The 9,448-nt window shown below is 40.4% G+C and overlaps 1 pseudogene; it reads right to left on the bottom strand.

Moving 5' to 3' along the window:
- Positions 1-1,887: 1,887 nt before the first annotated feature.
- On the bottom strand, positions 1,888-3,139 carry LOC117034088 (tRNA dimethylallyltransferase-like; annotated as a pseudogene).
- Positions 3,140-9,448: the final 6,309 nt, after the last annotated feature.

Raw genomic sequence — 9,448 nt, 5'->3', positions numbered from 1 at the left:
TGCTTATTTTTTATTTTGTTTCCCTGGCTCCAGGGGTATATCAGCAAAAATATTACTAAGGGTAATGTCTGCGAGTTTACTTTCTATATTTTCCTCTAGGAGTTTTATGGTTTCAGGCCTTACATTTAAGTCTTTAATCGATTTTGAGTTTATTCTGTTTTCTTCCTTTGACCAGAGAAAAATTTATTCTTGAGATTCAAATCAGTTAAAAGGGGTAAGGCTGAAGGTGCCCAAGACATCCTACAGACTTGGGGAAGAGGGAGAAAAGAAGCCACTGAAGTCAAGTTGAGAGACCCAGCTTTACAGGTCAAACGGTACCACATCTGCAGTCCTGGCCACAGACTCCTGCCCAGCATCGTGCCGTGCCATGCCAGGTGCCTCAACACATGCCTCCCCCAACACATGCACACAATCCTACACACCAAGGTGGGACAGGACCTCACAGGACCTTTTACAGCAAGTGTCCTTTCTTTGCAGCTCTTATCACAGCTGTAATTCTGTAATTATTTGATCAATGTGGACTTTTGTATTCCCAGAGTCTAACACAGCATATGGCACTTAAGTTCTAAAATATTTGCTGGATTAATGAATGGGCTGGCCATAGCTTGAGAATTCCTCAGAGGCTGGTTTTGGCCTGAACCCTGGCATCTGAATAAAGTTCAGTATACAAACGTGAGTATATTGGGGGACCCTAGGGTAGGTGGTCAGAGTCAGAAACAGGAGACCCGACAGAGGTAGCAGGAGAAATCCATGCATGCCCAGGTACTGCCAACAGTTAAGGTGACAGATGAAGACAGTATGTGCTATATGCTATCTTTTGGGTATAGGGGAAAAAATATGAATGTATGTTTGTATTTGTTAGATTTTGCTTAAAAAATCTTGCGATATGTAAGAAACTAGTAAGTGATTATAGGGAGAGAAGGGCATGGTAGTGGGAGTGAGATTTCTCAATGAATGTCTTTTTATATCATTCCAGAAAGAGAATTTCAAATATTATTGGAGATAACATAAATCTCCAATAAAAGACACTCTCCAGATATATTCCAGGAATATAATTAAGTGCTCAATAAACACTTGCTAAATAAATGGTCAGCATGATCATATGAAGAATGTTAAATTTAAGAAAAAGCCATCATGTTGATAACTGAGCATATTGTGTACAAACTAGATGTGGACATATATCTTTTTAAGGACTAAAGAGGTTCTTGCAAACTCTTTTTATTTAACTTTCATTAAAAATATAGATTCCTAACTCAATGGAAAGACAGCAGTGATAGTAATTATCACACAGGAGAAATCAACCAATGGCAAAGGTTGTAGTTTTTCAAGCCCCATGTCATGACCATCTTAGTCTCATTCTCTTGTTCTCTATGGAATTCCAAGAAGTGGTTTGGTTCACTTAATTATCTCACTGGGGCCAGTCCTTTCCTGCCATTCATGCAGATCCAGAACTCCTGATTTGTGGCTCACAATATTTCAGTCATCTATAAAAGTGTCTGGAAATTAGATAATTTTAGCCAGACTCTGGGACATACAATTTATTTTTTAAGGTATATAATGAATCCTGGTATTCATCACCAAAAAGATCCATAAGTGTAAAAAAGTGCAATCTATGCCTTTTTTAAAAATAGAAACTTTAAGGTTAAATAAAAGGAAAAAAAATCCCTTTCTGAACTCATCATTGCCAGACACATCAGCCACACAAGGAGCTGACAAGACCTGCTGTTTGTATGACAGAGAACGTAAGACTTTAAAACCACACTGCTGAATAAAAGAAAATGGTGGGGACTTTCTACATAGCACTCCTCGGCCCAGCCTGGGACACAGACATGACCTCCCTCCTGAACTGGATCCCCCCACCTTTGCAAAGGCCACTGGACAGGTCTCTTAAACACTGGATTTCAGCTCTTCATCATTCTGCACTGGGGATCCCTTCTCTTTAAGCTCTTTGTCGCGGTCTGGGGAAATACTCCAACTTTCTATGGTGGTGATGGCATCTGAGTCCAATCTTCTTTTCTTCAGTTCGTGCAAGTGGGGTTTGGATTTTCTATGTGCTGCCCATTTGCAGTCCCCAATGATGATTTGATCACAGAGGTCACACGTGTGATAACTTCTCTTGTTCTCAGTTTCATTGCATGGTATCTTTACTGGAGTAGCAGCAGACTCATGGCCCTGGATGAAGCTTTGCACAATTTCAAGGGCAGGTTCAAGAACGGACTTCTTTCACTTTGAGACATCAGATACTTCTAAGCCATATACTGGGAGGACACTGGGACAAAGCTGCTCAAAAAACAGTTTTTAACCCATCAGTTTTGCTTCCAGGCGTATCTCTTAGTCACTTGTTTCAGAGCCTCAATACCTTTCTTTAGGAGCTGGTTACTTGTCTCTGGTGTGCATTTTCCCTCAGTGATCAGGTACTTGTGAAGTTCCTTGAAGCCAATTGATTGGAAGATACCATGTGGATAGTCCTGGCTGTTTTCTGCAACGTTCTTCTGATTATAGTGTCTGGGAAAATCTTTTAGTTCATCCAAGAGCCCAGCAGCAAGCATGTCATCCACCCTCTTATCCAAGCTCTCATCTAGAACACTCCAGTCAGCATGAAGCCAGGGGATGCAAGGGTTAGGGAACTTCAGAGAGCCTCCTAGGGGACCACCACCTTCCTCTGCATGTTGACTATGAAGAAATTCATATGAGAGAATCCCGTTTCTTCAAACACTTTGAAGCTCCTGGCCACTTTGCGCTTGTCATGTGGGTGCAGTTTGGCAGCCATTTCTGGGTCCACCTCACTTAGGCTTTTGTGGACTACATGACCATCCTCCTTTTCAAGCTCTGCTTTCCAGTCAGTCACTTTTTCAGTGCCCATCTCCCGGGGCTTAGTACTAACAAGAACTTTCCAGAGCAGAGATTCAATGTAGTAATTTGTTCCTCCCACGACAATAGGAATTTTGTCTCAGGCAAATATATCTTCAGTCAGAGCAGTTGCCTTGTTCCTGAAGTCCACCGTGTAATTTGTCACAAGAGGATCCACAAAGCTGATCATGTGGTGCTGGCACATTCTTTGCTCTTGGGCAGAAACCTTGTTGGTGATGATGTCTAGGCCTTCATAAACCTGTATGGAGTTAGCGTTGACGATCTTGCTACCAAGCCACTGGCCTAGCTACAGTACCAGGGTGGATTTGCTGGTGCCCATGGCCCCAAGAATCACTACAAGAGGCAGTGTCCGTTGCAGGCCCTGAAGCTCACGGCCCACAGATACTCTTGAGTTTATTCTTGTATATGGCATAAGAAGGTGGTCCACTTTCATTTTTTGCATGTATCTGTCAAGTTTTCCCAACACCATTTATTAAATAGTTCATCTTTATCTCAATGTAAATTCTTGCTTAAATTACCATATAAGCATGGATTTATTTCTGAGCTCTCTATGCTGCTCCATTAATCTATGTGTCTGTTTTCATGCCAGTACCATGCTGTTTTGATTACTATAGGCTTGTAGTATAATTTGATATCAGGTAGCGAGATACCTCCAGCTTTGTTCTTATTGCTTAGGATTCTGTGTCTATTCAGGGTCTTTTGTGATTCCATATAAATTTTAGGATTATTTGTTCTAGTTCTGTGAAAAATGTCATTGGTGTTTTGATAGGGATTGCATTGAATCTGTAAATTGCTTTGAGTAGTATGGTAGTATTAAATCTTCCTATTTATGAGCATGGTATACGTTTCCATTTATTTCTATCTTTTTAAATTTCTCTGTACAGTGTCTTATAATTTTCTGAGTACAGGTCTTTTGCTTCCTTGGTTAAATTTATTGCTAAGTATTTTATTATTTTTTTGATGCAATTGTAAATGGAATTGTTCTCTTAATTTCTCTTGCTGATTGTTCATGTTGGTGTGTAAAAATGCAACCGATTTCTGAATATTAATTTTGTATCCTGTTATTTCACTAAATTAATTTATCAGTTCTAATAGTTTTTTTGACAGAATCTTTGGGGTTCTCTGTATCATGTCATCTGCAAATAATGACAATTTTACTTCCTCCTTTCCAATTTGGATGCCTTTTATTTCTTTTTCTTGTCTGATTGCTGTGGCTAGAACTCCCAGTACTATGTTGAATAAAAGTGGTGAAAGTGGGCATCCTTCTCTTGTTCCTGATCTTAAGGGGAATGCTTTTAGCTTTTCCCCATTGAGTATGATATTAGCTGTGGGTTTGTCATATATGGCCTTTATCATGTTGAGCTATGTTCTCTCAATTCCCACTTTGCTGAGAGTTTTTATTATGAATGGATGTTGGATTTTGTCAAATGCTTTTTCTGCATCTATTGATATGACCATATGATTTTTATTTTTCATTTTGTTTATGTGGTGTGTCATGTTAATTGATTTGCAGATATTGAATCAAACTTGCATACCAGGAATAAATCCCATTTGATCATTGTGTCTGATCTTTTTAATGTACTGCTGAATTTGGTTCGCTAATATTTTATTGAGAATTTTTGCACCTATGCTCATTAGGGATATTGGTCTATAGTTTTCTTTTTTTGTAGTGTCTTTCTCTGGTTTTGGAATCAGGGTAATAATGGCCTTGTAAAATGAACTTGGGAGACTTCCCTCCTCTTGGATTTTTTGGAATAGTTTGAGGAGAATAGGTGTTAAACTCTTTTTTGAATGTTTGGTAAATATTGCCTAGGTCCAGGACTTTTATTTGTCGGGAGTTCTTTGATTACTGATTCGATTTCCTTAGTAGTAATCTCTGTGTTCAGACTTTCTGTCTCTTCTTGATTCTTCTGGAAAATTGTATGCTTCTAGGAATTTATCCATTTCATCCAGAGTGTCCAATTAGTTGGCATATAGTTGCTTGTAGTGTTTTCTTATTTATTTTTGTATTTCTGTGGTGCTGGTAGTCATTTCTCCTCTTTTATTTCTCATTTAATTTATTTGGGCCTTCTCTCTTTTTTTCTTGATGAGTCTGGTTATAGGTTTGTAAATTTTGTTTATCTTTTCAAAAAAAAGGTAAACTCTTGGTTTCATTGATCTTTGATATACACACACACACACACACACATATATATGTTACCATATATATATATATATATATATATATATATATATATATATATATATATATATATATATATATTATATATAGTTTATTTCAGCTCTGATCGTTATTATTTTCTTCCCTATACTCACTTTGGGCTTTGTTTGGTGTTCTTTTTCCAGTTCCATTAGGTGTAAGGTTAGACTGCTGATTTAAGGTTTTTCTTGTTTCTTTAGGTAGGCCTGCATTGCTCTGAATTTCCCTCTTAGGAATGCTTTCACTGTGTCCCATAGATTTTGGGTCATTATACTTTCATTACATTTATCTCAATGTTACTTTTGATTTCATCCTTAATCTCACTGTTGGCCCATTCATTATTTAGTAGCATCTTATTCAATCTCCATGTGTTTGTATGCTTTTCAGTTTTTTGTCTGTTACTTGATTTCTAGTTTCATTGCACTGTGATCATAGAAGACTCTTGATATGATATCAGTCTTTTTAAACTTATTGACTTGTTTTGTGGCCTACCATGTGGTCTATCTTGGAAAATGTTCCATATATACTAGAAAAGAATGTATATTCTGCTGCTTTGGGGTGCAATGCTCTAAAAATATCAATTAAATCCATTGGTCTAATGTGTCATTTAAGGTCGCTGTTTCTGTGTTAATTTTCTGCCTGGAGGATCTGCCCATTGTTGTCAGTGTGGTGTTCAAGAGTCCTACTATGACTGTATTACTGTTGATCTCTGCCTTTATGTCTGTTAATATCTGTTTTTATATATTTAGGTGCTCCTAAAGTTGGGTACATGGATGTTTACTAGGGTTATGTCCTTTTGTGGATTGATCCTTTTATTATTATGTAATGTCCTTCTTTGTCTTTTATTATAGTCTTCGTTTTAAAGTCTATTTTGTCTGATACAAGTATTGCTACTCCAGTATTTTTTTCTCGTTTCCATTTGCATGAAATATCTTTCTCCATCCCTTTACTTTCAGGCTCTGTGTGTGTTTCTATATGAGGTGGGTCTCTTGTAGACAGCATCTACATGGGTCTTGTTTTTTGTCCACTCAGCCACCCTATGTCTTTTGATTAGAGCACTTAATCCATTTACATTTAAAGTGATTATTGATAGGTACATAGTTATTGCCATTTTATTATTTGTATTTTTGGTCGTTGTTAGCTCCTTTCTTCTGCTTAATAAAATCCTTTTATCATTTACTTTAATAGTGGCTTGGTGATAATGAATTTCTTTTGCTTTTTCTTATTTGCAAAGCTCTTTATTTCTCAATTTTAAATGATAGCTTTTGTGATTATTAGCTTATTGTGGTTAGAGCAGTCTTGTTTGTAGGCCATTGTTTTTTCATCACTTTGTGTATTTCTTGCCACTCTTCTCTGGCCTGCAAAGTTTCTGTAGAAAAACCAGTTGATAGTCTTATGGGAGTTCCCTTGTAAATATGTAGTTGTCTTTCTCTTGGTGCCTTTAGGATTCTCTCTTTGTCTTTAACCTTTGCCATTTTAACTATGATGTGTCTTGGTGTGGGCCTCTTTGGGTTCATCTTGCTTGGGACTTTCTGCATTTCCTGGTCCGTATGTCAATTTCCTTCATCAGGTTAGGGAAATTTTCGGTCATTATTTCTTCAAATAGGTTCTCCATCCCTTGCTCCCTCTCTTCTCTTTCTGGTTCTCCTATGATGTGAATGTTGTTGTGCTTGGTGTTATCTCTCAGGTCCCTTAAACTATCTTTACTGTTTTTTATTCTTTTTATTTTTCTTATTTGGTGGATTCTTCTACATTGTCTTCTAAATTGCTGATTTGATCATTTGCTTCATCTAGTCTGCTGGTGATTCCTTTAAGTGTATTCTTCATTTCAGTTATTGTATTCTTTATTCTTTAACTGGTTCTTTTTCATGGTTTGTATGTCCTTCTTTATGCTTGCTATCTATTTGTGGAAATTCTCACTAAGCCCCTCAAGCATTCTAATAATGAGTGTTTTAAACTCTGTCTCTGGTAGGTTGGTTGCTTCCATTTCATTTAGTTCTATTTCTGGAGCTTTCTTCTGTTCTTTTATTTGGGATATGTTTTTTTTGTTGTTGTTGTTTCTGCATTCTGGCTGCCACTCAGTTTGCTTGTATGTATTAGATAGATCTCATATGTCTGTCAGTCTTTTGGGTGGCCTTAGGTAGTATGTGTCCTGAGTAGTAGAGTTGCACAATCTCCCTAATCTCCTGTTCATGTGTTCCAGAAGTGTCCCTTGTGTTTTGCGTGTGTTCTCCTGTGACAGTTGAGCCTTGATTGCTTTTGGCACATCAGTGTGTGGGACTGACTCCCAGGTTGACTAATTGTGAGGACTGGCTGCACCTACAGTATATGAGCTTCTGTGTGGGGGCTGACACTTCAGAGAAGGCTTTGTCTCTGTGGACTCTTGTGCCTGTTGAGAACCCCCCTTTGGGTGTGCCACTGTGGGGCTAACCAGGTAGTGTTCTGGTGTGGTCTGAAGCTGGCCTCTTGGTGTGTTGTTTCTGGTGTCCCTTGGGTGGAGCTCCTGTGCTGGGTAATTTTAGCCTTGCTTGTTTCAGGCTCACAGCTACCTGGTAGGAGCCTCAAAGCTATATGTGGTTGACTTCTGCCTGTGTTGGATTTAGAGGCATGTGGAGTGGCCTCACTGTGCACTGAGGCTGGCTGCCACCAGTAGTGGGCTGAGGAAGCTTAGCAAAAGGCCCAGGGCCCCCAGGCCGATTGCTACCTGTCAGCTACCCATAAGGCCCAGCCATTGAAACAGCCTCCTTAGGTGCGTGGGCCAGGCTGTTTTACCCGGTGTTGAGAGTGTCCTTAGTGATGCAGCACTAGCTGGGTGGAGTGTTGTTTGAGGGGTCACGAGATGTGACCAGTGGTTTTTACAACGTTAATGCAGATTCAGTTCTTAGGCCAGTGCCCAGCCTGTGACCACCTTGCACAGTGCCCTGAGAACACTGCAGCCAGCCTCTGCCTCAGGCTCACAAATTCCCGAGAGCTGCCCCTGAGTGGCTGTGGTGCAATTTTTGGGTCACTGTCCATCACCAAAATATGCCCAGGTTGTTGTGTATTGTTTGCTTCTGTGGCCTCTGTGGCTTGTGGGACAACACCTGCCACCCGGGCCCCCAGAGTGCCCCTGGCAATGCAGCTATGGGTGGGTGTAGCTCCAGGTAGCTAAGGGGTATGGATAGTGGTTTCTACAAATTCTGTTCATTCTTGCCTTCCACACTGGTGCTGGGCCCAGGACAACCCCACAAAAATGCCCCGAGAACACTATGGCTAGGCATTGCCCATCTCAGTCCTTCCAGGCCACCACCCTTCTATGCTGTGGTGATCTTGGGTTAATGCCCTCCAGCAAACTTTTCCTGGCTACCACAAGCCCTCTGCCTTCTTTAATGTACAGCCTATGGGGTGTGGCCAGTAGCCCAGCAGTTAAGAGTTACCTGGGTGATGTAGTATCAGCTGTGCAGAGATGGGGAAAACAGGATGTCACCAAGGTAGTACACACACAAACGGATTCCATCAGACCAATGTGGTCTCATACTTGGCCCTTTGGAGAAGGGCTTAGCCCTGAAAATTTTCATGCCCCTATAAGCCACAGAAGTGCAGGCTCCACACGGGGTCAACAATGGTTCCTGTCCCTGCCGTGCCAAAGGCACTCAGTTCAATCCTTCCCGCATGTCCCTGGGCCTCCTGAGCTGCCACCCCTTCCATTAGAGACCAGGTGAGTTCCTGCCAGTGAGTGAGTCCATGTGTCAGCTCTACTAGAGGGCATCTGGGTTTCTAGCGACCTTCTACCCCACCAGGAAGGGCAGACAAGGTCCTCACTGATTTTCACTGTTAGATGTGGTGGGAACTCCTTTTCCTGACACAGGACCCTTGGGCTGGGGAGCCAGCATTGGGGCTGAGAGTGTCCTTAGTGATGCAGCACTAGCTGGTGGAGTGCCCCTCCCTCTTCAGGGGGACCTCTGTCACCAAGGTGACCCTTCCATCGTTCTACCACTATCTGTGGGTTTGGGGTCAGCCTGTTTTGTGTCTCTGCCCCTCCTATTAATCTTGATGTATTCTCTTCTTTATATCCTTAGTTATAGTGGTTCTGTTCAGCTAGTATTCAGATGATTCTTAAGGTTGATTGTTCTATAATTTATTTGCAACTTTTTTTTTTATGTTACCAAATCAATGTATTTTTTTTTTACATTTTTTTTCTTTTTAAAATTTATTGGGGTGACAATTGTTAGTAAAATTACATAGATTTCAGGTGTGCAATTCTGTATCACATCATCTATAAATTACATTGTGTGTTCACCACCCAGAGTCAGTTCTCCTTCCATCACCATATATTTGATCCCCGTTACCCTCATCTCCCACCCCCAACCCCCTTACCCTCTGGTAACCACTAAATTA

The sequence above is a fragment of the Rhinolophus ferrumequinum genome, chromosome 14 (genome assembly GCF_004115265.2).
Source record: "Rhinolophus ferrumequinum isolate MPI-CBG mRhiFer1 chromosome 14, mRhiFer1_v1.p, whole genome shotgun sequence".
NCBI classification, from domain to species: domain Eukaryota; kingdom Metazoa; phylum Chordata; class Mammalia; order Chiroptera; family Rhinolophidae; genus Rhinolophus; species Rhinolophus ferrumequinum.
Note: the sequence above shows the minus strand (reverse complement) of the source record. Positions and strands in the feature narration are given on the sequence as shown.